Here is a 25,517-nt window from a genome sequence, read left to right on the forward strand (position 1 = left end):
TCTCAATCCTTGCTACATGAAGGATGCCAGGAATACTGGATTCACCTGGGAGTTCACTAGAAATGCAGATCCCTGACGTGTCCCCAGACCTACTGAATTAGAATATTTTGTTTAACAGATCCATATCCATACTGATTCATGTGCAAGTTAAACTTTAGGAAGCATCTGAGCTACATCATCTTCTCAGGCCTCTCAGGACTCACTTCTACTGCAAGTAGCTATATCAAAGCAGGTGCTAAGAGATTTTAAAAGTCTCAACTTTCTTCCTTACTCTTCACACATTGTGTGGTGACCAAGACAATGCTGTTTCTTTCATGCTCACTTAGCATCAGGCTCAAGTTGCCACTGATTTTGGTCCCATTAGCAAGAATTAATCAGCGTTGTGTACCTTAACTGGCATCAGTGTTTCTTTCTTTCTTTCTCTCTCTCTTTCTTTCTTTCTTTCTTTCTTTCTTTCTTTCTTTCTTTCTTTCTTTCTTTCTTTCTTTCTTTCTTCCTTCCTTCCTTCCTTCCTTCCTTCCTTCCTTCCTTCCTTCCTTCCTTCCTTTCTTTCTTTCTTTATTTCTTCTTTCTTTTTTTTAGAGAAAATCAAAGCCTGTGTTTATTGAGGCACTGGTGGACTGACCTACAATTTGGAAGAGATGGTAATGTGAATACAGTACTCATCATCAAAGCAAATTGCGATACAAAGATATCTGAAATGACATTACAGTGACATGATGCTTTAATAAGTTAAGGAAATGAATTGCTCACTAACTGCTTTCTCATTTAATGATCTGTCCAAACTCTTCTCCTTTCTTGATTGAGGCTTTCAGCTCAGGAATGACTGCAGCTATCATCTTCTCTTTGAAAGGGATGATTTTGCCAATGCTTACATTCTTCTTGATGCCCTTTCCCCCCAATAGCTTTGGTGTGGAGAAATAGGGACAGTGCATTTCTTGGGACTTAACAAAGGAACATTCAACAGCTCCTTCCTTTCTGTTGAATGCATCCACGAGGGAAAATATATGGACAGGGTGGCAGAGCCTGCTCCAGCTTTAGCCTTGACCACCACAATTCTGGCCAGTGAAGGTTGTCAGCTGGTCCTGAGAAAAGTCCACCTTGGCAGTGCACTGAGTGATCAGGGGATGATAGTATTTCCAGCATGATTGTCAAAGACAGGAACATTGACTCCAGCTGGATCCAAACCTTTTAGTTCTGCGATGAAAGTGTTGGCTCTGACATTGTCCAGGGTTGTCACCCCAGAGGTCTTATTGGCGCTGTACACTCCATGTTTCTTGAAACCTTATGATGTGATGGGATGGTGAAGTTACCTGAATTTGAAATGATGCAGATCACAGCCTCAGGGCAATGCTGGGCACAGGCAGCAGTCAAGGTGACCACAATTGTATCATTGGTGTTGAACAGGTCATCCCATGTCATGCCTGGGACTCCAGCTGGAATAACCACCAATCACAACCTTTCAGGCAGTTTGCCAGCTTCTCGCGTCTAAGGTAGCCTTTCACAGTCACACTGGTCTCTATGTGGCTCAGATCTGTGGCCACTCCTGGTATATGAGCAATATTGTAGAGCGTCAGGCGGCTCACCAAAGGGCTATTGTTCAGGAGAAGCGAAAAGGGCTGCCCAATTCCTCCAGAAGCCCTGGGCACAGCTATTTTAGCATTGCTCTGGCGGCCTAGGTGCTGAAGCTGCGGCAGAGAGTGGCGCCAGCTTGGCAAGGCAAGAGCAGAGAGCCTGGCTGGGGCGGGTGGAACTGGGACCAGCAAGCAAAGGAGCTAGAGGTAGGCAAGTGACTACAATGACATTTACACTGCTACATTCCACATGGCCTCGCAGGCATCAGTATATTCTTGGCACAATAGTTCTAAATCACCTTGTTTTGTTTTGCTTTCACTTCTGAGGGCTATGATTCTCAGTGCAGTAGCAAGATTCTGAAGGTGTGTTAACTGACTGATGAAGACAAATGGTGATGCCTCTTCAAGTATACCTTATAAAACAACTTTTAAGACGGGAACACTGAGTGACCCTTGGCTTCTTGTGAATTCACTTTGAGATATTTATGCAGTTTCACAATACATAAATAAACTACTAGGGATCTCAAAGTAAAAGGCAGAAGTTTAATTATGCAAGCCATCTGAAAGAGAATCATGGAACAAAGTACAAAAGGGCACCTAGCCCCCATTGATACAGATCATTAAATAACAAGAGTCACAGGCCTGGAAATGATATCTCTAGATAAAGTGAGAGGATGAAGCTGCATTGTTGTGGTTTCAAACTCAGGCCACTTTAATGTTTACTCTTCAGACTCCTTTTAAATTCCTTATCTTGAGCCAACCCAGTTATTAGATTTTGGAAACTTATATGTAGTCTTCTTAATTGACAAATTGACAAACAGAAAGTGGTGTGCCAGTGAATAATGTTGAAAATATTAGTGTGGAAGCAAAATAAGTTAAAGATGGCATTTGAAAAAGTTGATCCAGGGGACATGATGTATAGAGAGAGTGGGTACAGGATTATCAGTATGATGGGGGAAAAAACTAAAGTGGAAGACAAATAAAATATACTTTAAAAATCTCAATAAAATTATTCGTATATATATAGTTGGCAAGTCAGGAGAAAAAAAATAAAAATATAAAGAAATAAAAGTTATTGATTACTACAGTTGACAATTAAGACCGAAGGACATGCTAGTAACCCTTGCAGGAACCAATTTTTCATAGCTAGCATAGAATCAGGGTGATTGACACCACCATTCTATGTTTTGACATCATTGCCCTACTGTGTCAAGCTGTGAATTCTAATAACCCTTTATTGTTTCTTGACAAGTTATTACCAATTTTGATAAAGCAAGACATATAAAGCAAATTCCTCAACACATTCAGAGAAGTACATTTTTTTTGCAATATAGTGTCCTATTCAATATCTATTAAATTTTTTCTCAAAATGTTTTCAATCATATTACCAATTCACTGTCACTTTCATTTTAATCTCTGGACCCTTCTTTGATCATACATTTTAATACTTTGTGTGTGTCCATGATGGAGAGCACACATTTTTTGTGTTGTGTGTGCTTTGGGTGTTGTTGTTGTTGTTAATCCTCACTTGAGGATATTTTTTCCATTGTGTTTTACAGAGAGTGGAAAGGAGGGATGGAGGGGGAGGGAGAGAAAGACAGAGAGAAAAACATCCATGTGAGAGAGAGACAGCAATTGGTTGCCTCCTGCACACACCTCGACTGGGGCCAGGGTTGGAACCTGACTGGGAATTGAACTCAAGATCCTTCAGGGCACGAGCAAATGCTCTAAGCACTGAGCTATGCTGGCCAGGGCAGTGTTTTTAATGTATTTTTTCATTGACTGAAATGATGTGTGCTGCTGTTGCTCAGGCCTTTTCCTAGAGTACATTCCTTTTTTTTTTTTTTTGAAACAAGCTTCCTTTGAGGAGAAAACCTAAATCTGGTTTTCATTCTTTGCTCAAGTTTCTGAGTGCAGGATCAAATAATGTAAGAAAAATAAATACATTAAATTTGTGCTTTGGAGTCAGCAAAACTAAAATAAAAATCATCTAAAGGTTGTAGTTTTATTGATAGACCTGCCACAAAATATTTTCAGTTATTCCTTGCTTCTTAACTCAACTTTCATTTATCATATCCTTTTCAATTCAGTGTTTTCCTGATGATTTTCAATGTATACTCCTGTTTCCTAGTGCTCTTGAAAGAAACAGAGACAGAGAGAGATAAAAACAGTTAAAAAGCATTTCTTAAGTATGTATACATTTTCCCATTTAAAAAATCTTACTTTTATCCTGTTTATGTTGTTGTCATATTCATTCTCTCACATGATCCACATTATGACCTTCTCACTTTTTGGAATAAGCAAGCCGTGGACCAAATTGTCTGAAAACACACACACACGCACACACACACACACACACAGTCCATACTGTATTACTTGTATGGCATAGAATCGTCATGAATATCCTTGTCTCTCTTCAAGAAATATGTGAAACTGTTTTTCCCTGGATATGAACAATTTCACCAAACTGAAAACTCTCTGCATATTTTGAGATAGTGCCCCCACTGTCATTTTACTTTTGCCATTACCAAGGCAGACCCATGCCAACCAGCTAGTTAGCAAACCTAAATTTAGGACCCGGGTCTGACCAACTAAGTGTTCTAAGGGAACAACTAGGCCAGTTATTAAAACTCTGCAGTGTTCTGCAAAATCCAGATATGAAATTACCGAATCTGTACTGAAAAATGTTTACTCTGTCCTTGATATCTGTTCTCAGACTTCTTTACTATTGAAGCTAAGCATTTGTGTCTTTGTCATCATTCCATTTTTCTTTCATTCTTCCAAATGGTTTTCCAACCATGCCTGAGTTTCTCAGCATACCTGCGAATACTGTAATGTATAGTCTTGTAAGATGTTTCTTGCCTTCCCATAATACCTTCTGGGAAGTATCAGGACAAATGTAAAATAGCAGATTATGTACATAAATGAGGATAGTTTGGCGGTAATCATTAACAGCCCTTTAAATGGAAAGAGATCAACAGTAGAGAAATTGCTTTAGATTAAGCTAGAGTTGACTATATTTTGAATAATGTATTTGACAATGACTCCATAAGAATATAAAGTTTAGAAAAGCATTGTATAGAAAAAAAATTAAAGCCTGCATGGAAACAACCAAGATATGTGAATACTAAAGAATGAAGAATTGAAAATGATTCTACCATTTATGGTAACCCATGTATTTACAAAAAAACACATATATTCAAAAGGCAACTTACAGAAAGTAGAATGGTGATTGCCAGAGGCTGGGGGGTAAGGGAGAAATGGGGAGTTATTGTTTAATGGGTTAAGAGTTTAAGTTTTACAAGATGAAAAGAGTTCTGGAGACTGATGGTGGTGATGATAGCACAACATTATGAAGGCATTTAATTCCACTGAAATGTAGTACATTTAAAAATGGTTAAAATGATAAATTTTGTGTGCATTCTATATAATAAAAGGCTAATAAAAGGCTAATATGCAAATTGACTGAACGGTGGAACAACCACTCACTATGCCATCACTGACCATCAGGGGGCAGATGCTCAATGCAGGAGCTGCCCCCTGGTGGTCAGTGCACTCTCACAGGGGGAGTGCTGCTCACACGGCTGAGTGCAGCGGTGTGGCAGGAGCCTCTCCCGCCTCCACGGCAGTGCTAAGGATGTCCGACTGACGGCTTAGGCCAATGGGGAGCAGGCCTAAGCCATCAGTCAGACATCCCCCGAGGGCTCCTGGACTGTGAGACCATAATAAAGATGGAAGAAATAAAAGGCAACTTAATTTTTGTCCTTCCCCCAAGGTCTCTTTAAACATTTTTAGTACAGGGATAATCTTCCTCCACTCTTCATTGAAGTCTCTTACAGAGCTCATGGGTATCTGTTCATTCACTTTCAGGTTAATAAAGAGTCCCGTGGTCAATCTAGGTGGCAAATGTAATCTCAATTCAGCAATCAGAATGTCCAGATGCTATATATACATATATATATATATATATATATATATATATATATATATATATATATATATCAAAACTCCAAACTTCATTTAGCATTAAAACTTTTTTGTAGCCCAGGTTTGATTCAGGTTAGACATATATAGTTGTTCTTTTTTAAAAGGTCTATATTTATATTGTTGATCAGGCTGTTGAACAGATATTGAACTGGTCCTATGTTATATTCTTTGAAATTTTAATAGTTGAAAGAGGGAGTCTCTATCACCCTCACTCTGGCATCCCAAAATCTGTTCTATTTGGTAGCACATTAAGAAGTTGATAGAACATTAAGATTGCTTTATTGTTGCCAACTAATGTTTTTTTGTGTTTTTTTTTTTTTTTTTTTTTTTTTTACAATGGGGCCTAAAGCTGTCTGATACCTAGAGAATCAGATGACAAACATGACTAATTGCCTTTTGTGTTATTCCTAATAGTAGACTGCAACCCAGGACTGATCACCCATTCACCATTGCTAATAGCCTTTCTCTCCACGTGGAGACCCAGTCTTTCAGACTAAGCATTATTTATATTTAAAAAACACACACACAACAAACTCATATTGTGTAGAGTATAATACAAACCAAAAATTTGTAAGAGTACCCTATTAACCAGGGATGAATGAAGGCATTTTCACTAAAAGATAGTAAATATAGGGACACCTGTGTTTCCTAGTTCAGATTTCTTTTGTACTATCATATTTTATATGTCATTTTAATGTATTATCATCTCATATAAGAAGCCTATCTCTACTCAACCAACTAACCAATTTAACTAACACTTTTCACTGTCTCTGTAAAGGAAGCCAACTGATGTCCAGTGAATATTCAAGACTCAGGGCTAGTAGGCTACTCAACTGTAAGCCCACTCCCATGGGGAGATGAATGTGTACCAAGAACTGTTTGTGTTTATTATGATACCTGTTAACAGTGCTTGTGCATATTCCAGTAATTGTCAAATTAAATGTGGGAGAAGAAATGGTAAAAAAAATTGGAAATAATCAGACAAAAATCTGGATGCAGTCCAAATCCAGAACGACTCTTAAGTATCTAAGTTCTCTTTGGTTTTCAAATGAAACCCCTCCCCTGTTGGATAAATATGTATTAACTAGAGTCCGGGTGCATGGATTCGTGCACTGGTGGGGTCCCTCAGCCTGGCCTGTGGAAATCACGCCTAAACCAGGTCTCCAACATCCCCCAAGGGGTTCCGGATTGCAAGAGGGTGGTTTTCAGGTGACACACCCCATAATCGGCCTCCCTCCTCTTTGGGTCCGGGGTGCAGGTGAAACAGATTTGGGGCCAACAGTGCCTCAGCAGCAACCTAACCCATGGCTGATTCCATGAAGAATCAGTCTCCCTCCTCTACTGGTTGGAGCATCTACCCCCTCGTGGTCATTTTGTGTCATAGTTACCAGGCAAACAGTCAGACACTCACTTAGGCTTTTATATATATAGATGAAAGAGATTAAGAGACTTCCATTAATGGACTCTTATTCAAAGGAAGTATCTTGGGCCTATATCACAAGATTGGTAAATAGGTGCTCAATCTCTGAGTAAGTCTTATTTTACTTTGAAGAATAAGGACTGAGAATGTGAGTGTGACATTAAGAACACACACACACACACACACACACATACACACACATGAGAGCACATACACATAACTATAAAGTTGAGAACCTGGATCAGGTACCCCTGTGTCCCATAAAGGATCTAAACCACCTCAGGCTTTACCTCAGCAGTGGACAAGAAACCATCACATGTTGAAGAACCAGAGTCCAACTGTGACTCCATATGGCAACAACACAATGGTGTTAGAACTAGGCTCTCTAGCTCTCTGTGTAGATAGATTTTGGAAGAATTGATTTCTTTGTACCAAGTAAACTCTCCTTTTCTTAATTAGTGCAAGCTAAAGTCCTAAAAAAAGAATAAATTGGAATACTGCTAATAAGGATGTGGGGTTTTAAGAAATCAATTTGAAAAATAAAAGAAATGTGACTCTGGTTACACCCCAATCTTTTGTTAAAGGTTATAAACATTAAACCCCAATTTAGGAAATATTGTTAGCTTGAAAATAAAATCATCTAGTTATCTTTCCAAGACCAGAAATAAAGTTATTTAATGTTCATTTATGCAAATGCAAAAATACTATGGATTTAGATAAACAGTGGTTTGTACAAAAAAGCATTATAGTATCTGCATTTAATTTAAGGTTATTTCCTTACTTTTTGTTTATCCAATAATTTCACTTATATGTAAATAACCTAGAAAAAGTATTCATAGTTTTAATATTAACTTTCTTATTTTGATATTGCAATTGGACCAATATTTGTTCCATCCAGGTTAGTTGTTTTTTGCATCACAAAAATAAAAATTATTAAGTTCCATTTTACTTAAAAAAGCTAAGCTAAAGCATGTGCATATGCCCCTTCCTCCCTCATAACAGTGCAGGACAGGTTCTGAATCTGAGCCAGAGCATTACTTGTCCATGGACAGTGCAAAGATTCAGATAAAGGAAGAATACAAGAAGCTACTTTCTGGGGAGAAGCCAGGTAGACCACATAAATACATTGTTAATCCTAAGGTGCCAGAACAAGAAGTAAAATCCAGGTATATGGCAGCCAGATAGAACTGTGGGAATGAGATGATATCTAGGAGGTTCACAGAAGAGAGGGGAGAGGTAAAATGGAAAAAAATTACCTGAGGAGAAGCAGTAGCTCCATAGACCTTTATACGGTGTTCAAGGCCTCACACTATTTAGGAGGGAACTTTTCCTTTGCTCTCCCCTGGTCTGAAAGGCTGTGGGTAATTTCTCAGCTAAAAACGTACAGTTTCCATTGGGTTTGTGTACATTATTCTAACTTTATGAAAACACTGCCTGGTATGGGTGAGGTGGAAATGGGTATAGAAGCATGGATAGGTGGGTCCTTAGTGGGGATTATGTCCAAATCACCATATGGTAAATATTGTAAATATTTACCCCTACTGTAGAGAAGAAGTTCTACACCTGACACAGTCCAACTCTGAGCAAACTGCCAATCATAAAGCAATTTTCCTCACAATCACATTTTTATTATGAAATACAGCATATATACAGAAAGAAAGTATATCAATTTAACCAACAACAATTAAATAAGCAATCATGTACCCAACACCAAATTTAGAATAGAATATTAACACCTCAGAGCTCCCTATATCAACTGTTTTATTATCTATTTATGTGATCATGGGTTTTTCCCTCCTATACACTCTTTCTAAAAAAATATCTTTTATTGATTTCAGAGAGAGGAAGGGAGAGGAAGAGAAGGATAGAAACATCAATGATGAGAGAGAATCATTGATCAGCTGCCTCCTGCACACTCCCTATTAGGGAACGAACCCACAACCTGGGCATGTGCCCTGACCAGGAATCGAACCATGACCTTTTGGTTCATAGGTCGACACTCAACCACTGAGGACCACTGGCCAGGCTCCCTCCTATAAACTCTTAATCTAATGAATTTATTAATATTTTTATTAACATTAAAATATTTCCTGGGATAATACCAATCTACACCAATTAAAGACAAAGATGCTAATTGACTGTACCTTTGCTATGCCCCAAGCCACACACACCAGCCAATCAGAGCGACTATATGCAAATTAACCCAACCAAGATGGTGGCTAACAGCTCCAGAGCTGGAGCAAGCAGGAGGCTTGGTTGCCTGGGCGATGGAGGAAGCCAAGCTTCCCACCTGCCCTGAGCCGGCTGTGGCCTCCGCTGAAGGCAACAAAGTTTCAATTATAGAAGAAAAATAAATCCCAGATACCTGCTTCCAGCCAGCCTCCACTGGGAGCTTGGGTGGCTGGGGGTTGTGGCCAGCCTGAAAACAGCCATCAGCCCCTCACCCAGGCTGGCCAGGCACCCCAGGGGAGACTACCACCCTGAAGCAGCTGTGGCCAGCCTGCAAATGGCCCTCAGCCCCTCACCCAGGATGGCCAGGCACCCCAGTGGGGACCTCCACACTGAAGCGGCTGTGGCCAGCCTGAAAACAGCCATCAACCCCTCACCCAGGCTGGCCAGGCACCCCAGGGGGGACCCCCACCCTGAAGGGGCTGTGGCCAGCCTGCAAACAGCCATCAGCCATTCACCCAGGCTGGCGACACCCTCATTGGGTGAGGGTCCCCGCTGGGGGGCTTTGCCAGCATGCAAACAGCCATCAGCCCCTCACCCAGGCTGGTCAGGCACTCCTATATAATAAAAGAGTAATATGCAAACTGACCCTAACAGAAGAAGGACTGGGAATGACTGGTCACTATGACACACACTGACCACCAGGGGGCAGATGCTTAATGTAGGAGCTTCCCCCTGGTGGTCAGTGAGCTCCCACAGGGGGAACTCTGCTCAGCCACAAGCCAGGCTGCCGGCTGCCAGTACAGCGGTGGTGGTGGGAGCCTCTCCTGCCTCCTCAGCAGTGCTAAGGATGTCCAACTGCAGCTTAGGCCTGCTCCCCGCTGGCAAGTGGACATCCCCCGAGGGCTCCCGGGCTGCCAGAGGGATGTCTGACTGCCAGCTTAGGCCCAATCCCTCCAGGGAGCGGGCCTAAGCCAGCAGGTGGTCATCCCCTGAGGGGTCCCAGACTGCGAGAGGGCACAGGCCAGGCTGAGGGACCCCCCTGAGTGCACAAATTTTTGTGCACCGGGCCTCTAGTTTGTTAATAATTGTGTGTGTGTGTGTGTGTGTGTGTGTGTTTCAAAAAGACTATACTCAGGTTGTTGGTAGCTTGATTATGAGTAGTGCATCCATATTCATGAAATGTGCCTAGAACTTTCCATACTATATGCTTTGGAAGGAAGTCACCATAGACAGTCCACAATTAATGAGTGGAGATTTATGCTCCCCTTCCTTAAGGGAGGAGTATTTACATAAATTATTTGGACTTCTTCTGCATGGAAGACTTGCTTCTTCTCCCTTAATTGTTTATCTAATCACTTATTTATATCACTGTGGACTCGTGGATATTTATTTTATACTTTGGGTTACAGTTCAAGTGTTGTCTTCTGTGTTCCTTTGGCATTCCCAGATCATTGAGCTATTTTGATTTGTTTTGTGTGTTTTTTTTCAAACACTTCCTTTATTTCTGGCATTACAAGATGCCCCAGGCTCACTGTGTATATTTCCCACGCCAGTCCTAGAATCAGCCATTTCCCCATGGAACCCAGTCCTATAACTTTTAATACATTATTTTTAAAAAGTTACTATTAAAGTTATTATGTTATCATCAAATAAATTGAAGGAAATATTCATTACTTTTCTCTACTAGAAAAGTTGATTTGGAATTCTTTGTTATTTCATGTTTTCTTGAACTTCCCTCCAAAGCCACCCGATTCTAGCATTTTTTTTGTAGGATATTTAAACTATTGATTTGGAATTTTAATAGTTCTCTATTCTTTCTAATTGAACCAGTTTAGACAGGTTGCATTCTAGATTTTTTTCTGTTTCATCTAATATTTTAAATTTATTAACAAAATTATTCATAACATCATTTTATCTTTTAATTATTATAGTATCTGTAGTTATATAATTTCTTTCATCCCAAATATTGTCTATGTTGTCTTCTGTATTTTATTTGTTAATATTAGCAGAAATGTGTGCAAGTTATTAGTCTTTACAAATAATTGTTTATGGGGCTTTGTTGGGCTCTTTTGATTCTATTTTATTTATTTATGATCTTTATTATTTACTCCCTAATATTTTGAGGAGGTTTATTATACTGTGCTTTTTAATTTCTTAGGTTGGAGGCCTGGTTAATTATTTTTAAATGACTCTTCTTTTCTAATAAACACACTGAAGGCTATAAAAGTTTCTCTAAGTACTACTTCAGTTATATCCTACACTTTTGATATGTAATTTAGTTTGAAATATTTTATAATTTCATTATGAGTTTTTTTCTGACTCAAGGGTTATGTAAAAAGTGATTTTAAATTTCCAAATTCATTCATTCTTATTATATACAGACAAAATACCAAAACTAATCTAGTTACTAGTGATATAACGATAAATAAAACAATAAAAACTATAGACCCTAAAAGTTTACATTCTCATGAAAGGAGACAGATGATAAATCTGTAATATTTTGTTTTTAATTTAAAATTTATCTTTCTTGTTGAAAGTATTACAGATGTGCCCCTTTTCCCACCATTGACCCCCTCCACCCAACCCCCACCCCAGGCCTTTACCGCACTACTGTCTGTGTCCATGGATTATTTATTTTTAATTGAATTTATTGTGTGATAGATTAATAAAATTATACAGGTCTTAGGTATACAATTTTACAGTACATCTGTATATTGTATTGTGTGTTTATCACTCCATCAAGTCTCCTTCCATCACCATTTATCCCCCCTTTACCTTCTTCTACCACCTCCACCAGCCTTTCCCTCTGGTAATCTTCATACTGTTGTCTGTGCCATGAGTATTTAGATGGTGTGAAATGATTTAGAGAAAAATCAAGTCAGCATAAATGATAGAGAATGAGTTATGAATAGGGTGTTGAAGACCTCAGTAAAAAGTAACATTTGTAAAAGGACCTAAAGGAGCTGAAGGAGACAGTGAGTGTTCAGATAACTGCATGAAGGATCCTGGCAGAAGAAACAGCAAATGAATAGTTCAGAGGTTGAGTCATTCTTCATGTGTTAATGGGACAGTAGAGGAAAGTGTACCTGGAGCATACTGAATGAGGGAAGGGAGAGGAGATGAGATTGGAGACAAAAGTTTGCTGGAGGGCTAGGTGTGTGGCTTTGTGAGTTACTGTAATGATAATGGATTTAGACTTTCACTTGTAGCAGGATGTGAAGCCATTGGAGAAATCTGAAGAGAGGTATGACTTATCCAAGTTAGGTTTTTCCAGTATCACTCTGGTTGTAAAGTTGAGTATAGAATGAATAGGGACAAAGGGGAAGCAAGAAAAGAAAAGAAAAAGTATTGCCATTTACTATGTAGATTAGAATATGGTCAGTTTTCGTAATGTTCCTCAAGTTCTTGCAGAAAACATATTCCCTAGTCATTGTATGCAATATTACATATACATTTATTAGACCAAACTTATTCATTGTGGTGTTCAAATCTTCTACATTCTTGCTAAGTTTTTACCTGTTTGTCCCTTTAGTCACTACAGATATGTGTTAAAGTCTTCCAATGTGAGAATTTTTGTAATTTCCCATTAATTCTGTCAATTTGGGCTTTATATAGTTTGAGGCTATATTATTAAGCCCAAATGAGTTAAGAAGCATTATCTTCTGGTAAATTGAAACTTTTGATCACTATGTAGAACTCTCTTTATCCTCAGTAATTAAATACTAGGAAATGGGACAGATGCTATGACAGAGAGATGGATAAAACATAATTCCTGAACTACTTTCTAATTTATCCCCAGTCATTGATTTACATTTTGATAATCATAGAAAATATAGTTAAAATCTTATGGCATTTGATTATCAAAAATCAGAATCTTTTATAAAATACTGATAATATAAGCTCCTTGATAAGAGAAGTTTATTTTCTATTAAGAGTTTAGATTAAAAGAAGAACAATATATTATCTCTCTATTCAAGGAGCTTTTTGTTAATGTATAAAAATGCAACTCATTTGTATGTGTTGACTTTGTGTCCTGCAACTTGGTTAATTCATTTATTAGTTTTAACAGTTTTCTTTGTGTGTATGTGTAGAATCTTTAGGGTTTCTAACATACTAGTATAAGATCATGTCATCTGAAAACAGTTGATTTCATGGTTTTGAAATGCCTAATTTTCAGGGAACCTAATACCACAGCATTCATTGTAAAAGTTTATCTCAGATCAATTGAGAGTGATTTTTTCTATTGTTCTATCCAGGGAAAGAAGTACATTGGGCTTTAATTTTAATGAATTAGAAGAATTCACATCAGACCTTATCTAAATAGAAATGATGATGTGTCATTTCTATTTACTGATTCTAATTACTGTGATTTCTATTTACCGATGCTTTTGCATCAATAAATAGAAGTGAAGTTCAAGTTCCAAATACCCAAAAGATTTTTTTACGTACTCTACATAAACGGGCATTGTATAGTATGAGGAAAATATCATCACTGTCTCAGGAAGATATTTCTTTTAAAGACTTTATAAATGAGATTAATAGTTAACCAAAAGCAATATCATCTCACACTTTAAAAAAGTTTTTCAAAACCATCCCTTCTATCCTCACACTACTGCCACAGAGATGGCTATTGTCATTGCCTTTTACTGAGAAAATTTTAAATATATATTAGATTTAAAATTTTTCTTTTAAGTTAGTCTTCTCCACTTATAAAACACTCAAAAATACCCCTAGCTTGTGAATCTTTTTGTAACTTCCACCAGCTGGAATATTAGGGGTCACTGGTTTCATGTAAAATTTAGGAAACTGTTTTAATCAATCCAGAAAACAATCTACTGACTGTAAAAATAAATATGTAAGCAACAATTTGCAGATTATGAGCCAAGCATCTATTGAATTCCACAAGCACCCCACAAAGAAACACCTGCCTGAGAAGCACAGCAGGAAAATGGGCAGCTGGTACCATGCTCTTGGGATTAGAGTAAAAACAATCCATGGTTCCATTGGAGCAGAAAGAGGGTGTACTTTCTTATAGCTGTTATTGTTCTGTTCCCTAGAAATGCAGAGTTACATTTATAGATTTTAAATAAACGGATTGATAATATCTCCACATTTCTTAACTGACACATTTTGAATACCTAGCAGTCTTTCAAATTTGTTAAAATTGTTGCATATTTATTTACTGGCTGGTTGCTTGTTAAACTACATTTTTCCCCCTGCCACTTAAGCTTGTGGTTTATTTTGAAAATCATCATAAAATAAGGTAATAGTCAGTGAGTTATAGGACTTGAATTCAAAAGGGCCTTTTTGCTGGTGGAAATGCAGATTGGTGCATCCACTATGGAAAACAGTATGGAGTTTCCTCAAAAAATTAAAAATGGAACTTCCGTTTCACCTAGTGATTCCATTTCCGGGAATATATGCTGAAAACCCCAAAACACCAATCAGAAAGAATATATACACCCTTATGGTCATAGCAGTATTATTTACAATAGCTAAGATTTGGAAACAGCCCAAGTGACCATCAGTAGATGAGTGGATAAAAAAGCTCTAGTACATTTACACAATGGAATACTTTGCAACTCTAAAAAAGAAGGATCTCTTACCCTTTGGAACAGCATGGATGGACCTGGAGAATATTATGCTTAGTGAATAAGCCAATCTGAGAAAGATAAATATCACATGATCTCACTTATTTGTGGAATCCAATGAACAAAATTAATTGACCAACAAAATAAGGCCCAAAGCATGGAGGCATGGAACAGACTGACATACCTTGGTGTGGGTATTTGGAGAACAAGAGGTAAACCAAAGAACTTGTATACTTAAATACATAGCCCATGGACACAGGCAATAGGGGGGTGAAGACCTGGGGGCTGGAAAGGGGCTGGAAGGAGGGGGGTAAAGTGGGGGGAAATGGGAGACATCTGTAATACTATCAACAATAAAAATATATCTATTTAAAAAAACAAATAAAAAAAGACCTTTTCAAGCTATGACACTTCCACTCACTACTGGTTAGATTTTGAGTTAGAAATGTAGCCTCATAGTTTTATTGCTTATCTGCAAAGTAGAGTTGGTATGATTATTAAATGGACATGCTTGAGATATAATTGCTGACAATATATTAGGTACTATTTTATGCTAAAATACCATAGAAATACTGAGAGATAACTGAATGTGAAGGGTTCCTTAAGAATCACCTATCCCAAACCTACATTTTTTAAAAATATATTTTATTGATTTTTTACAGAGAGGAAGAGAGAGGGATAGAGAGTTAGAAACACCGATGAGAGAGAAACATGGATCAGCTGCCTCTTGCACACCTCCTACTGGGGATATGTCTGCAACCAAGGTATATGCCCCTGGCCGGAATTGAACCTGGGAACTTTCAATCCCCAGGCCGATGCTTTATCCACTGAGCCAAACTGGCCAGGGCCCCAAACCTACATTTAACGGGTGAAGAAGTTAAATGAATTGTTAGTGATTACAAAATTACTTATTGGCAGAATTAAAATTTATATGTAGATTTCTTAATTGATGCTCTAATTTTCATCGATATATTTTAATTCTAGCTCATGAAGAGAATTTTTCTTAGTATAAAAAGGAAAAGAAATAGTTAAGAGCAGTTGCTGACTACTCATGGCAATTTATAGTTGTAATATCACTTCCATGAATAAAGAATCCATTAAATAAATATTATAGTAACTCTGGATGTTAGATGTAGAACAGGATAAAGTGGCCAGATGGTTCATTTCAATGTAAAAATATTTTTCTTGCCTATTTCAGGACTTTTCAAAATCTAAAAGAAAGCATTTTCTTCTCTGATTTAGGAGGAGAAAAACCAGCACAGCAAAAGTGCAACTGTTGAGAATGAAAAGGGTTGGGTTGGGATAAGGTTAAAATTACAACCTCACAAAATTTTATCTTGTAACAAAGAGGGATGGATCTATCCTGATTTTTCAATGGAGAAAATAAACTCAAACAATTAAATGAGATAAATTATTTCAAGTTCTTTTGAAAAGTAATGATTTCTGCATTGCTATAATAAGTATATGGTACTTATGTTGATTACAAATTCAAAATACTAATTTAAATACTTATGTATGTATGTCACTTTGCCTCATTTAGATCATAGATTGGTTGCTCCAGTACCATCCTCAAACTGGGTCTCATTCACAATACTGAGCATATTACACATACTGAGTTCATTTACCTTTAGAGTTATCCTATGAAATAAGTACCATCTTCACTTTTTGGCGGAAGAAATTGAGGTTCAAGATAATTTAGTTGTTTATTGAAATTACAGAATCAAAGTTTTAATCTAGTTTTCTTTTTTTAAATACTGGGTTATAATTCTGTGAGGTCACCGTGCTTCATTTAGGTCATGGGATAGTCCAGCAGAAGCCTCACTCACACTCACTCTCATAGACAGGCCATGGATTAGAGCTAAACTAGGGCTGATGTTCAGCAGCAAAAACCCATTCATCGCAAGTGATTATTAATCATTTAAAAATATTTAGAAATACTACCGTACTGTTTGATAATTTGCTGCTGCCATGAGCTTCCACGTGGACCCCTTGCACCAGCCTGCTGATACCTAGTTACCTGGAAACTCCTAGATTTTTCCACATTCCAGGGCAGAAAGCATAGCTGGAATAGCAGAAGGTTCCTATACTCTGATCAGGGTTTTGCCCAGTAGCAAAGGAAACCGACTATCTCCTGCTTTCTCATTCCATTGACCAAACCAAAGAACAAAGGAGTCTAGGATATGAAGTCTGTAGACTCAGCCTCCTGAGGTACAGAACCAAGCAGGGGAGAGCTGGGCAAATGGAGTATAATCAGCATTGCAGTAAAATGGAAGATTATAACAGAAATTCAGATGAGCTCTAAAGCAATAAATAAATCTGCAATCCTGGCACAGCTTTGGGACCCTAAATTAAGAGAAGAAAAGCAGAGGATTTGGGTTTTAACTCTCTCATGGGCTAGTAGGTTTATGCTGCAGTTGTTTCTCCTTCAGATCTAAAGGTTTCTCTAATAAACCTTCTGTGGTCTATTTAGATCAGCCGTGGGATGAATAAAACTAAAAAAAAAAAAGGACCGTGCCCTTTTATGTAATGATGTTTACTTTGAATTTATATCAGTTCACACAAACACTCCATCCATGCTTTTGTTCTGGCCCTCCGGTCCAGTTTAAGAACCCATTGTGGCCCTCGAGTCAAAAAGTTTGCCCACCCCTGGTTTAGATGCACAATTTGTCTTTCATTCAACTGTTGAAAAATGGCGATTCGTACCTCCCATTTACTAACAGTCACATTGTTGAAGTGGGAACATCTGCTGAAGAGATGTATTTATGATAATAATCTTGGGATTAGACTGTGGGGCCACAGATGTTCCAGAACCAGGGAATGCTGAGGCATGGAAGCCCAAGTATAAAAGAACAGGAATTTGAATGTTTTTCAACTCTGACAGGAATTTACTTGCATGAGAGTATCACAAGAAACTGTGTGATGAAGGAATTCAGCGTCCAGTGAAAAGCATGTAAATGTAATACCCCTGAATGAATTCTGTGTTCTTACTATACTTCCTCTAAGTTCTATACAGCTGACTAATAATTTGATAATTACATTATCTCCATGTATTAGTTTTCTAGGGCTGCTATAACAAAATTCCAGACTGGGTGGCTGAAATGACAGAAATGTTTTTTTTTCATGGAGGGTAGAATTGTTCAACGTATAGGCAAGTGTAGTTTCTTCTGAGGCCTCTCTCTTTGGCTTGCAGATGGCTACCTTCTTGCTGTGAATTAACATAGCCATCCCTTTGTCTGAGTTGTCTGTGTCCTAATCTCCTCTTCTTATAAGGACACCAGTCATAATTGAATTAGTGTCCACCCTAATGGCCCTACTTAAATTTAATTACCTTTTAAAGACTCTTTAAATATAGTCATATTCTGAGTTACTGGGGATTGGGGCTTCAACATATGCTCTTTGGGGGGACACAATTTAAAACCTGTAGGTTTCTTTCTTTTACTGTGGTGAATATCCCCCCTCCCCGAATATGAACAAGAAAGCAAGTAACCTTTGGAGTTTTTTGGCAGTCATGTTGTGACAATGGAAGGGAGCCAGGTCTAAGATAATGTTGCAGGAGAGAGTTGAAAAGGATCAGGGTTCTTGTAGATCGATTGAATCAAACCAACTTAATATTCACCCCACGTATGGACTTTCTAACTATGTAAACCAATAAGTTTACTTTATTGTTTGAGCTATATTCAGATTGTCTTTTTGCAGCTGAATATATTCTGATACAAGACAGTAATGCTTTGTGCTTTCTAATCTTTCAGAGATAACCTTCCATCAAATCAACAAATACGTGTTTATCTACCATGTATTTGCCAGTCACTCTAATAGGTTCAGGGGAGGTAGCATCATACAAGCTAGACAACTTTTGATTTATTAGCTTATATTATAGTGCAAGAGAAACCTTACATTAAATAATCACACAAATAAATGTAAAATTACAACTTTTGGTGAGCATAATAAAAGAAATATACTCAAGGCTGTAAAAGACTAAAAGGAGGAACTCACTCAATACTTTTTTCCAGTTAAGGTTTCTCTAAGGAGGGGGAATTTACCCTGGGAGTTGGAAGATAAGTACCAGTTAACTATCTGGGTAACATAAATGAACAACATGGACAGTGTGTCTGAATCAGGAAATAAGATGGTACAGCATTTAAGGAGCTAAATGAATGCCAGGGTGGATAGCTCCCATAGATTAAGCAGGAGATGGCATGGCCCTCTTTTCAAACAATACTTGTTACAGAATCTGAGCTCTGGGACTTCTCTAATCCTATTTGAAAACAAAATAACTGCCATTAGTTCATGTGCTTCTTATCTCCGTGGTGAGACAAGAGACTTCTTGTTGTAAATTTTATGCTAGAAACACTGTGGACATTTCTCCATTTCACTTGGAAGATCTGACATATTGAACATATGAAAAGTTTAGTGCAGGATTTCTGGGGTGTGCATGAATGTCTCTCTGAATGTGTGTTTTAGATATGTGGGTATTTATTAATGTGTGTCTATTTATGAATGTGTGTACAAGTGTATATTTATAAATATCCATGTGTCTATGTGTACATATATATAACTGTATGTGTTTATTGGTTATATGTATCTATTTATGAATGTGTGCATGTATAACAAAGGCATTAAGTAGAGGTTTGGCTCTGTCCATATTATGAGGCCAGGCCTAAGCAAACATATATAGTTACCTTCAGAAACCATTATTATAAAGGGATTTTCCTCTACTTGTCAAAAGGTTATCTTAGGGTAAATGGAACATTTACCAAATTATTTAAAGTTTATTGCAAACATCAGCAGCATTCCTTTCTGGCTCCTTCTCTCTGGACTCCTGAAAGAACATTTTAGGCCTGTTGTCCTTCTGCCAAGAGTTAAGTTCCAAGAGCAGAAAAAGTTATGGTTTGAACATAAAACAAACACTGAACTGACCCTTTGAGTACCAGACTCTTAATTTATTGTCTTAAAGAATTCAATTTATAGACTAAGTCTTCCGTATAGAACATATCTGCAATGTCTGGCTCTAGGTTTATTATGTAGTAGGCTGTTAGCAAGACAGTCTTGATGGATATGGCAGGAGATTCAGCAAAAAGAACTATGAGAAGACAATCCTATCTAATAAAGAGGGAATATGCTCATTGACCCTCATGCCATCACAAAGATGGTGGTGCCCACAGCCAATAAGGAGGAAATATGCTAATTGACTGCCACACCCTCAAAAATGGCAGTGCCCACAGCGACAAGATGGCAGTGCCCAGTCCTAGGGGCAGGCCCGGCCTTGCCATGCGCTTGCCTCTGGAGTCCCCCAGTCCCTGCAGCCCCCCAGCCATCCAGGGCCGGCCCGAGGTGCAGGCAAGCCTCGGATGGCGGCTACCAGCCACCTAGGGCCGCCCGAGGCTCAGGTAACCATGGTCAGCCAAGGCTTGCGCTGCCGGCAGTGCTAGCAGCAGAGGTGTGATGGGGTGTCACCTTCCCCTGATTGCCAGGTTGCCTCCCACCCCTGAGGGCTTCCAGACTATGAGACGGGGCAGGCCGGGCTGAGGGAACCCCCCTCCAGTACATGAATTTTCATGCACTGGGCCTCTAGCATTGAAATAATGGTTCAAGAATAGACTAGAAGAAATACTGCCTTGCAGGGCAGGATTAATTGATAAATGAATCCCAGCAATCAGTCACTACACAGATTCAGAGAAGAAAGCCTTGTTTTCAGCTATAGAAAGCAGTGTCTGATTATTGAGAACTGACAGAATTTGAATTTAATAAATGGAAGAGGCTTATTAATCAGGATTACACTTGGCTGCTAGCTGAAGAAAGCCTGCAAACAGTGGCTCTTGCACATACAAAGCTTAGGAAGAGGCAATCCATGGTAGTAGCAAGCACCTAAGCTCCTGTGATCTTCCTGCTTTACCACATGTAGTATGTATAGCTTTCAGCTTTATGGTCATAAGGTGGTTGCTGCATTTTCAACCATCAGGTCTCCCCATTTTCTAGGTAGGAAGACAGGAAAAGTATAAATAAAATGGAAAAGGTTCTATCTTGGCCAGTGTGTCTCACTTGGTTGGAGCATCACACCATACACTGAAATGTTGTAGGTTTGATTCCTGGTCAGGGCACATACCTAGGTTGTGGGTTCAATCCACAGTCAGGGCATGCACAGAAGGCAACCGATCAATGTTCTCTCTCGCATCAGTCTCTCTCTCTCTCTCTCTCTCTCTCTCTCTCTCTCTCTCTCTCTCTTTCCCTATCTCTCTTTCACTCTCTCATTTCCCCTCTCTCTAAAAATCAATACACATATCCTCAAGTGAGCATTTAAAAAAATTTCTTCTCCTCATGATGATTTGCATTTTCAATTTTTGATGACAACCTTCCCCAACGACTTTTTTTGTGGAACTTTTCACATGGCCAACCATAGCTGCAAGGGTGGCTGGGAAGTCAAGTATCTCCCTTTCTAGCTTCAATAGTAGAGGAAAGTGAGGGAAAGAGAGTTGGTATAGTTGATGAGTGAGACAACGTATAGGATAACTCATCCCAGGACATAATCTATAAGTCTGAACTGTAGAGGAAGGGAAAATATGGTAGCTAAACTTTATTGGTTGAAATATAGAAAACAGTAAAGGAAGAGTGAAATAAAATACTGCAAAGATGGTTAGGGTGAGTGTAAGGTTGAATAGTGTCTCTCCAAAATTTGTAGCCACTCGGAACCTTAGAATGTGCACTTATTTAGAAATAGGATCTTTTAAATATAATTAAGTTAAGATGGGGTCAAACTGGATTAGAGTGGATATATCTATCTCTATATATATACATATATATATGCCTAAGCAACAGGCCGACTGGCCGATAGCTATGAGGTGCAATGAACACCAGGGAGTAGGTGCTCCTACCATTAGATATGATGTGAACTGACCACCAGGGGGCAGAGGCTCAACACAGGAGCTGTTGAGCTTCGGTGACTTGGCAGCTGTGGTTCTCAGGTGACTCACCCGGAACCAGAAAGGAGGGTGCCCGATTCTGGGGTGGGTCACCTGAGATCCACCCTCTTGCAATCCGGGGCCCCTCAGGGGATGTTGGAGAGCTGATTTTGGCCCAATCCCTGCAGGCCAGGCCAGGGGACCCCAATGGTGCACAAATCCATGCACTGGGCCTCTAGTCATAATATATAAAACCCTGGGTCTATCACAACCAGAGGCTCGACCAACCGGAAGTCAGTCCTGCAGTCAGTGCTGGGTTGCCATGGCGACCCAGCACTGACTGCTAAAGATGCAGGCACGGTGACCCGGCACTGACTGCTGAGGGGATTGCAAATCAGGCCCAGAGAGAGGCCTGAGGAGAGAAACAGGGTCTGATCCAGACTGTGTGGCAGCTGTTGATCAGCACTTGCCTGACCAATCAGAACCAAATTGGCCGGCAGAGGAGGGCATTTGGGGGTGAGATCAGGCTGGCAAGAGAGGGCAGTTAGGAGTGATCAGGCAGGCAGAGGAAGTTAGGGGTGATCAGGCTGGCAGGGTAGGGCAGTTGGGGGCAAGATCAGGCTGGCAGGGGAGGGCAGTTAGGGGCTATCAGGCAGGCAGGCAGAGGCAGTTAGGGGCAATCAGGCAGGCAGAGACAGTTAGGGGCAATCAGGCAGGCAGGCAGGTGAGCGGTTAGGAGCCAGTGGTCCCAGATTGCAAGAGGGATGTCCGACTGCCAGTTTAGGCCCGATCAGGTCCCAGATTGAAGAGGGTGCAGGCCAGGCTGAGGGACCCCCCCCCTCCATGCACGAATTTCATGCACTGGGCCACTAGTAATATTATAACAATAGAAACATTCATTAGAGCTTCCCTATGCACCAGATGCTGTGCTAGGGATTTTATGAATATTATCTCAATTGTATAAATAATGCTGCTAAGGAGATGCTATTTATTATTATTTTTTTATTGTCTAAAGTTACATATGTCTCATTTTCCCCCAATGGACCCTGCCCCCCTCCCCAGCCATTCCCACCCTGGGCAAGCCCACACCACCCCAGTGTCTGTGTCCATTGCTTATGCTAATATGCATGCATACAAGTCACTCTCTAACCCCCCTCCCCTGCCATTTGTCTCTGGATCTATTCTTTTTCATCAAATTATGTTGATCATTTTATCCCACATATGAGTGAGATCATGTGATATTTATCTTTCTCCTACTGGCTTATTTTGCTTAGCATAATGCTCTCCACAATTTATAATAGCTAGGATTTGGAAACAGCCTAAGTGCCCATCAGCAGATGAGTGGATTAAAAAACTGTGGTACATCTACACAATGGAATACTATGCCTAAGAAGGAACTTTTACCATTTGCAACAGGTGATGCTATTTTTAGTGTAGCCTTTTACAAACAAGGGAATTAAGTTTTATGGAGGTTGAGATGTTTTCCAAACATCATGATTCTTGTAAGAGATGGCTGGCTCTTGAATCCCATTCTAACTCTAAGACTCAGGTTCTTATCTTTTATGACAGTCAGCCTTTCAATGAATAAATGAAAATAAAAGCAGAATAATTAATGCCATACACATGCTGATTGGGAGTTTAGCAATATGCGATCACAGGGACAGAGATGGGGCCATTCAATGTATAATCCCAAGCTAATCTTACTCATTTCTTTCTCTGGAGAATTCCTTGAGGTATGCATTAGGGCAGTGATGGCAAACCTATGACACGTGTGTCAGAGGTGACATGCGAACCCATTTTTTTGGTTGATTTTTTTTTGTTAAATGGCATTTAAATATATAAAATAAATATCAAAAATATAAATCTTTGTTTTACTATGGTTGCAAATATCAAAAATTTCTATATGTGACATGGCACCAGAGTTAAGTTAGGGTTTTTCAAAATGTTGACATGCCGAACTCAAAAGGTTCGCCATCACTGCATTAGGGTGAATATATGTCTGAGCGTGTATGTGTATTAGTTTTTAAAATCCGGAAATATTCCTTGATTGTTTTAATACTGTTAAGGGAAGATCAGTGTATAGCATCATATGTGGCATGTACATCACCATGGGATGAATGTATCCGAACCCTTAGAGATGAGAATTCAAACACATGAGATGAAAGACATTGCTGATGGAGAGGAGCTAAAGTGCACTTTCTTTTCATATATATTATTATTAATTTCAGAGAGGAAGGGAGAGGCAGAGAGAGAGAGAAACATCAATGATGAGAGTGAATCATGGATTGGCTGTCTCCTGCATGCTCCATACTGGGGATTGAGCCTGCAACCCAGGCATGAGACCTTTCAGTCCACAGGCCGATGCTCTTTCTACTGAGCCAAACCAGCGAGGGCAGAAAGTGCATTTTCTTCAAATTGCATGTGCTGTTTTCAAAATGTTACTTTGAAAGGGAACCTACAGCAATTCCTAGTTCACAAACCATTCCACGGGAGCCCAGGGAGTTGAAGTGGCTTGCTGGGTGGAGCTAAGTGATACACCTATTGCCCGCCAACACTGGAGATCTTCTGACTCTGCCTCCAGCTCAACCAAATGAATGGCTGCTCTCCTGCTTATCCTATATAATCCTATATAATAAAAGGCTAATATGCAAATTGCCCTAAAGGAAGAAAAACTGGTCTCTATGATGTGCATTGACCACCAGGGGGCAGACGCTCAATGCAGGAGCTACCCCCTGGTGGTCAATGCGCTCCCTTTGAGCGCTGTTCAGCCAGAAGTCCTGAGCCAGACTCAAGGCTGGGGAGCGCAGTGGTGGTGGCGGGAACCTCTCCTGCCTCCATGGCAGTGCTAAGGATGTCTGACTGACAGCTTAGGCCTGCGGGCTCCTGGACTGTGAGAGGCCTCAGGCTGGGCTGAGGGACCTCCCCACCACACCAAGTGCAATAATTTCGTGCACCAGGCCTCTAGTATACAATGATTGGAATCCTTATAAGAAAAGAAAAAATTGGACACAGAGACACACATAGAGGGAAGTTGATGTGAAAACAGACACAGAGAAAAGATAGCCATGTGATGTTGCAGGCAGGAATTGGAAAAATACAGCTGCAAGGTAAGAATGCTAAGGATTGCTGGCAACCACTACACACCTGGAAGAGGTATGGAAAGAATCCTTACCCAGAGATTTAAAAAGAGCATGGTCCTGCTGACACTTTGTTCTTGGACTTCAGGCATTCAGAACTGTGAGAGAATACATTTCTGTTGTTTTAAGCCACCCAGTTTATGGTACTTTTTATGGTAGCCCAAGGAAACTAATACAAGGCCCTGTTATGAAGTTCATAGTCTACTAGATTTGTAATTAAGTCATTACATTGTTGACTACTATCTCAAAAGTGTCCTTTCAAATGTTGGAAGATGTTCTGGAAAAAAACACGATTTTGATGAACCAGCAAATTTGGAAAGTTATTCATATCTTAACTCTAATTTGGAAATTCACATTGAGTTTTTTTTTCCAATACAGAGCAGTCATTTTCTGGAAGATTTATTCACAATAAATATGAAAATATTGTATTATGCCTATTAATGAGCTAATTGGTACAAAACCAATTGATTGGTGAAATTTGCATGGGATTTCAAAGTACGTATACCTACCAGGTTTACATGTTTACTATATGGATTCCTCAAATCTTTTTTTAAAATATTTTTTATTGATTTCAGAAAGGAAGAGAGAGGGAGGGAGAGATAGAAACATCAATGATGAGAGAGAATCATTGATTGGCTGCCACCTGCACGCCCCACACTGGGGATTGAGCCTGCAACCTGGGCATATGCTCTGACTGGGAATCAAACCATGACCTCCTATTTCATAAGTGGATGCTCAAC

The 25,517-nt window shown here is 39.4% G+C and overlaps 1 pseudogene; it reads right to left on the reverse strand.

Moving 5' to 3' along the window:
- Positions 1-764: 764 nt before the first annotated feature.
- LOC102422806 lies at positions 765-16,642 on the reverse strand (annotated as a pseudogene).
- Positions 16,643-25,517: the final 8,875 nt, after the last annotated feature.

This window comes from Myotis lucifugus, unplaced genomic scaffold, assembly GCF_000147115.1.
Source record: "Myotis lucifugus unplaced genomic scaffold, Myoluc2.0 scaffold_192, whole genome shotgun sequence".
Taxonomy (NCBI): domain Eukaryota; kingdom Metazoa; phylum Chordata; class Mammalia; order Chiroptera; family Vespertilionidae; genus Myotis; species Myotis lucifugus.